The sequence below is a fragment of the Dendrobates tinctorius genome, unplaced genomic scaffold (assembly GCF_039654945.1).
Source record: "Dendrobates tinctorius isolate UK_male_01 unplaced genomic scaffold, ASM3965494v1 ptg000015l, whole genome shotgun sequence".
NCBI classification, from domain to species: Eukaryota; Metazoa; Chordata; class Amphibia; order Anura; family Dendrobatidae; genus Dendrobates; species Dendrobates tinctorius.
This window is the reverse complement of record NW_027361683.1, coordinates 32,575,239-32,583,112: the sequence shown is the minus strand read 5'-3', so window position 1 is coordinate 32,583,112 and position 7,874 is coordinate 32,575,239.

Below are 7,874 nucleotides of genomic sequence, written 5' to 3'. Positions count from 1 at the left end.
GAATGAAACCGCCTTATCACACGCAGAATGGTATTTAACGTCAACTCGTCCCACAAAAAATAAGACCTCACATGACTCTGTGGACCAAAATATGGAAGATTATAGCTCTCATAATGTGGTGATGCAAAACTATTTTTTGCAATCAAAAGTGTCTTTTAGCGTATGACTACTGCCAAACATAAAAGCACGCCATAAATAGTAAATCAAGCCCCCCTTTATCACCACCTTAGGGAAAAATAATAAAATTTAAAAAAATATATTTATTTCCATTTTCCCGTTAGGGTTGGGGTTAGGGTTGGAGTTAGAATTGGGGAGTTTCCACTGTTTAGGCACATCAGGGGCTCTCCAAACGCGACATGGCATCCAGCCAATTCTGCGTGGAAACAGTTAAACTGTGCTCCTTCCCTTCCGAGCTTTGCCATGCGCCCAAACAGTGGTTCCCGCCCACATATTGGGTATCATCGAACTCTGGACAAATTGCACAATAACTTTTGGGGTGCTATTTCTCCTGATACCCTTGGTATAATTAAAAAAAATTGGACCTGAAATAATTTTTTTTGTGAAAAAAAGTTAAATGTTCATTTTTTTTTTAAATATTCCAAAAATTCCTGTGAAGCACCTGAATGGTTAATAAACTTCTTGAATGTGCTTTTGAGCACCTTGAGGGGTGCAATTTTTAGAATGGTGTCACTTTTTGGTATTTTCTATCCTATAGACCCCTCAAAGTGACTTCAAATGTGATGTGGTCCTTAAAAAAATGATGTAAAAATGAGAAATCGCTGGTCAAATTATTATTTCCTTATAAGTTCCTAACAAAAAAAAATTTTGGTTCCAAAATTGTGCTGGTGCAAAGTAAACATGTGGGAAATGTTACTTATTAAGTATTTTGTGTGCTATATCTCTGTTATTTAAGGGCATGAAAATTCAAATTTGGAAAATTGTGAAATTTTCACATTTTTGGCCAAAGTTCCATTTTTTTCACAAATCATGCAAGTTATATCAAAGAAATTTTACCACTGACATGATTTACAATATGTCATGAGAAAACAATGTCAAAATCACCGGGATACATGGAAGCATTCCAGAGTTATTACCTCATAAACGGACAGTGGTCAGAATTGTAAAAATTGGCCCAGTCATTAACCACCCTTGGGGGCTAAGGGGTTAAACACATGCCATATCCGTCACAGTGTAGCTTTTGAGAAAGAACGCCTTAGTGTGTTCGAAACGCATAAATCTCCTGAGGGTCATGTGAACTTGTCCATCACTGCTTTATATTTTTATACATGAATTAATAAAATATTTTGGATTGTTTGGAAGCTGGATAGAATCTCTCTATTTTAAATTTATTTCAGTTCGCCTCAATGCATTGATGCAGTAATTGATGCAAAAGGAGCCCCGGACCAAGTATTGAGTGAATTTACATTTCGGATTTTAAAATCATTTTTCAAGCTGGTGTTATACAGTATTCTAATTTACTGAGAAAATGACTTTTGGGTTTTCATTGGCTGTAAGCCGTAATCATCAACATTAACAGAAATAAACACTAGAAAAAGATCACTCTGTTTGTAATGACTCTATATAATATATTATATATATTAGAACTGAAATAAATTAACTTTTTGACGCTATTCTAATTTTGTAAGAAGCACTTGTAACTGTCACTATAAGTGGTCGAAACCATGGATACTTTAGAGCTACTGCAATGCCCTGCACATGGGGTAAATGACACAGTCTCAGAAGAACTATACAACATTTGTAATTGGAGGGATTTGCTAATATTATTATTACACATACTATATATTTGGATTGGGTCTTGGAGATGGGAGGACCCTTTTAAAACACATATCTAGTCTGGATGAATATGATATGTGTGATGAAGAGCTTACTGTTAAATATTTTGTAATTAATTCATAACCAAATTATCTATCAACCATCAATAGAAACCAAAGCAGGTATAATTGATTTACAATCACTTATGCTTCCTAACTGGACAGACTCATATATTCACAATGCAAAGAGGTTACAACACGGAGGACCGTGAAACCAAGCACAAAACACCACAAAGAGAAAAAGCTCCTTAGTAATATGGGGATTAATAATGAACTATTTTAGCTATAAATATGTAATTATTCTATCATTGTATCAGCATATTTAGTAATTTTTTACACGTTTCATATACCTTTAGCTGTGTGGAATAGGTGACCAATTTTTTCTACTCCATTGTTGCACTCGCACTTTATATAATGTTTTATAACTATCATGTACAAATTTGCATGCTTTGTCATGTGTTGTACTTATTTTGATTCATGCAGCAGCCACTTATATCCCATGTTCATCCAGTGTCAAGCTATTGTACAGTTTCTGTATGGTTAACTGTCTCTTTTTATTTTTTTACATTATTAATACAATAAATACCTTTTTATTAAGTGTCTTTGGAGGACCTTTTTCTCTTTGTGGTGTTTTGGACAGACTGATTTGCCTGAAGATTACTTGACTTGTGGATATACTGTTATGTGCAATTGTTTTCGTACTTTTTAAAAAGAGTATTTTGTTCTTTCCTTTTTTAATATTTAATGATTATTTTTAATTTTCTCTCAATTGAAATATGCTGTGTAATATTTTTACCTTTATCCAATATACTGTATTTTACTGCTTTGTTTTTTTACTGATGGTGGAATCTAGTCCACAATGGGATTTGGTGTAACAGACGGATTACAGCAATGCACATACAAGTTCAGAGTGAAAAATCATACAGTTTAGATCTTAATAAAAATCCAAATAAACAAAGTTTGAAGTTCAATGTCAAAAATGGAGAAAAGTCAAGTAGGTGAAACTCAGAGAACAAGAATTTAAGCATACTCGGGGCTCAACAGGTAAGGCTGAAAACAGCCCAGCCTGCAGCATTGGGACAACTATCAGGAAGCTATCTGATATCCACGAATTTGGCAGTGGAAATGCAGCTAATTAGTCTACTGTACTAAGACAGCTATGAAGAAACCAATCAGCAATTCCAGTGTTATACCTCAGTGACACATCCATGTAATTATGGACCTTGAAGAATGGACTGTGCTTGGATACTCTGACCTGAACAGTCCATCCAGACCCAGACTGTGACACACAGATGTGTGAGTACTGCATTAGGTTGTGGTATCTCAGTAGAGCTTAGATACAGATCAGGAATGTTAGGGTCAAGCTAACAACACCATGTAAAGTGCGGTAGCCGTGGGTGAGTTGCTGCTCCATGATGCCCTGGTACTTTACAGAAAAATATTGTCTCAATCCCAATGTGCTCACTTGTAGGCCACAGGCCTCCATTGTGTCTAGCCATTCATCTCCAGGAGCCTCCGCACATAAAGGGCAGCACGGTGGCTCAGTGGTTAGCGCTGCAGCCTTGCAGCGCTGGAGTCCTGGGTTCAAATCCCACCAAGGACAACATCTGCAAGGAGTTTGTATGTTCTCCCCGTGTTTGCGTGGGTTTCCTCCGGGCACTCCAGTTTCCTCCCACACTCCAAAGACATACTGATAGGGAATATAGATTGTGAGCCCCACCCGGGACAGTGATGAAAATGTGTGCAAACTGTAAAGCGCTGCGGAATATGTTAGCGCTATATAAAAATAAAGATTTTTTTTTTTTTTTTTTAAAGGAACACCCAGTTCGTTTCAACACACAAATGTTTACCGGACAGTTGAAGTTCATTAAATTGTAATACGCAGTATGGGGCACAACACTTTTCATTTTTTGTTTCCGTAATACAGTACATTTTTCGCATTTCTATCTGTTCTTCCCAGACTATCCATATGCTCACTGATCCTATCAGCTAAAGGGATTCCAAGTCCAGTTCTACAGTACACCCAAGATCTATTACCTTCCCCACATGAGGTTCCACTTTCATTTTCGTCTGTACACTAAGGGATAAGATGCTCTTTGAAGCACATGTATCTAGCCTTGATGTTTGCATGTTGCAGAAATGTCAGCAGGGATTTTATAAAGCCTTGTGTCGCCCAGAACAATAGGTTCTCGCTTTAACTATAAGCCCACTACACCTTGTACTTGACCTTTTCACATTAGATAAGAAATTCCCTATCTAAGAAACTATCAGGAAGCAGTCCCCTTTTTACTGGGACTTACCCCTCACACTATGGGCTAGTTCTGAACTTTAACTATATTTACCCTTATAGTTTATAGCATCGCAGATCTTGCTCATAAACACTATACCTTACATTTCTGTACAATAAGCATATTACACTTACATTAAGGCTGGTTTCACACGTAGCGGAACTCTCGCAGAAATTACAGCGAGAGTTCTGGAATTCCATTCCGCGGGAAAATCGTATTTTAAATTCCCGCGATTTTCCCGCAGAAAAACTAGCATTTTGCAAGCGTACTTAGCTTGCAGAATTGCTAGCGTTTTCCAAGCGATCTGTAGCATCGCTTGGAGAACTGATTGACAGGTTGATCACACTCGTCAAACATAGTGTTTGATGAGTGTGACCAACTTTTTACTATTGAGGCCACCTATGTGGCATCAATAGTAAAAGATAGAATGTAAATAATAATAATAAAAAAATATATTGTTATTCTCACCTTCCGACGTCCCGCGCAGCCTTCCCGCTTCTCTCCACGCTCCCGGTCCCAGTAATCCTTTGCGACAATTACCGCCATGACGTCCGTTCTCGTGGGATCGCGACGTCTCACGGTCATTCGCGATGACATCACACAAATGACTGCGAGACGTCGCGATCCCGCAAGAACGGACGTCATCGCTCGCAAAGGCTTACTGGGATCGGGAGCGTGGAGAGAGGCGGGAAGGTTGCGCGGGACGTCGGAAGGTGAGAATAACAATATTTTTTATTTTAAATCCTATTTTTTACAGGGATATGATACCCAAAGCCTGGAGGACAGTCTCCTCTCCTCTGGACCGTGGGTACTATCCGCAAATGTTCTGCTTACTTTCGCATGGTGTGCACAGCCACATGCGGAATGTAAGCAGAACAATGCATTCCTATGGGTGCGGGATCACTGCGATTCCACAAAATTAATGAGCATGCTGCGTTTTTTACTGCAGCATTAGCACAGCATTGCGGAATCCCATAGGAATGCATGGGATGCTTATTTTTTGCGTTTTCGCGGCAAAATCGCGCAGTAAAAACCGCTGCTGAAACGCAAAAAAAAGCCACATGTGAACCCAGCCTAAGAATAACCTTTACATTACCTATACATAGCAATTCACATTAATTCATATGACTACCTAATACATTTCAAAACTGCTGGACATAGTTTGCACTTCAAATACACTGTATATATAAAATCGCACAATATTATTCACATGACACGATTGTTGTTTTCAGGGGCAGGAACACGATAGTGCAGTCCATACCCTTACAACAGGATCAAGATTGGATATTCATATACAAATTCAGATGTGAGATATATATTCAGGATCTCACAGGCCCTGATCAAGAACTTTGCGTATAGCCTCAGATTCAGAGTTTGGGATATTCACTCAAAATTCTGTTACAGGCATATATGGCAACTTAGCCAAGTCAATGGTATCAGCAGTGGGGTCTCCGAAGGCTCATATTTAGGACATTAGATGCAGGCTCAGGTACTAGCTTCCAGATTTAAGATTCGGGGTATTGGCTCAGGATTCAAAAAATACAGAGAAGTCAAGTGCCTGGCACACATGAGCTATCAAGAGGCACTGTTACAAAATTTAGACTCAAAGAAAAATCATAAACTAGTGCAAAGAAGGAAAGTTTACCTTGCAAACTAACATCTTCTCTTATTTTTTCTGTTATTCATAGCACTGTCCCTTCTTTCATGGTTTAGCCAAGGATTCATTCATTATGGCTATTGCAATACTATTAAAAGATTCACTACTACTGAGTTAAATGTGATTGGGTGCTGGGTTATGTGACTGGCTGTAGCCCAAAGACATGAAGTTCTTTTGACATTGGGTATATTGGCTCGGAATTTTTAAATATCATTAAATACTCAATTTCCTTTTAGCATTTTCAAGTTGTTCCACTACAAACCTTTCCTTGTTATAGTGCATTTAGCATAAAGCAAGTATGATATACTGTATGGGCAGAATAAAAGGTTCATGGTTACTGTTCCAATAAAGGACTTGCATCTGATTATTGTCACAAGGGCAAAACAATGTTTCAAGTAATTTACAATTTTTATTGAAAACTTACAAATACACATCCTTGGGGGACAGAAAGAGCATTTTCCCCAGATGCAGCTGAAAGGTAGGCACCATCGGACGAGCTGATGTGTCGGTTCGAGGTGTCTCCCACGTAGCTGAATTTTACTGCCCCCAGAATGGGATTCAGCCTTTCTTTGAGTCAGCTGTCAAGCTGACAGACATGATGTACGTCTGCAGAGACAAGCTGAGGATATCCAAAGTCATCTTGACATCTGAACAAGATGGGGAAAAAAGGAAAGATAACAATAACAACTCTTATCAGAGAAGATGTCATTTATTAAGTACCTGGATTTAAATGTTTATTTGTGATACTGACTATGGCTCATCAGTACTGTGGTTAATGTATGATCCACCGTTTGATAGTGATTATTTCTGAAACAGCCAATAATATCATATTACAATTGAATGCTGTATGAAGCTTGATGATGTATTCATGTACAGATTGTGGCTCTGGTGCTGTATTCATGTACTAATGGTGGTGATATATTCCTGCACTGATGGTGGTTTTGGTGATGTATTCCTGTATCGATGAGAACTGTGATGTTGCGATTCTGTACTGATGGGAGTTCTGGCAATATTTTTCTGTGCCATTATTTATTCTGATCCTATACACATGTAAAATCCATATCTTGTAAAATTGTATGATACATGGCTATGCTAACAAAGCAGAGTAATCCTGCTGCACATCGTCTTTGTGGTATATGAGCACCATCTATGAACTTGTATTTTAAGATTATGACTTTTTTCCCATGTAGTGCAGCACAGTGGCTCAGTGGTTAGCACTGTAGACTTAAAGCTTGGGTTCAAATCCCACCAAGGACAACATCTGCAAGTAGTAGATAATGTCTGTAAAGCAGGTAGCAATAAACCTATGTCTACTCCTCGTTCCCTGTGTGCCTGCACAAGAGGAGACAGGTGGCAATAACCTGTGTCTGCTCCTCAGCGTCCCTGTGTGCCTGCAGCAGAGGAGACAGGTGGTGATAAACCTGTGTCTGCTCCTCAGATTCCCCATGTGCCTGCAGCAGAGGTGACAGGTGGCGATAAAATTGAGTCCAAATCTGAGGTTCCCCGTGTGCCTGCACCAGAGGACACAGGTGGCAATAGACCTGTGTCTGCTCCTCGGTCCCCGTATGCCTGCACAAGAAGAGACAGGTTGCGATAAACCTGTGTCTGTGTAAGGGGTTGGATATGGGGTTGGAGGTTTTACCCCTTTAAACCCTCATTGTATATATTATATATACATGTATATATTTGTACTGCTGTTTCATAATTCCGTGTTACATGTGTAAACTCCATGTTATTGCACCATGTATATTACAGGGACAGTGCAGTCTGGCTTGAGGCCGTTAGATGGGGGCATAGAGGTCACCACTGTAGAGTTAGTAATATTAGAATTAACTGTAGGAGGAGTTAGTTGGGGAATAGCCGGGAAGGTCTTCCTATATTTAGTCAGGACTGACCCCTGTGTGCTTGGGTGGGCTATATGTCCGGGCTGCCTAACTACCCCATAACGTTAAAGGGTATTCCCAGTCATCCATGGGGGAACTTAGAGAAGAAGGATGTAGAGGAAGATTGAAGGTCACTGTAAAAGTGTACGGGCAGGTCACTCCAGGATGTGCTGGATCACCTCGTGGGCTGCATCTCTGATGTCTGAGGTGAAGC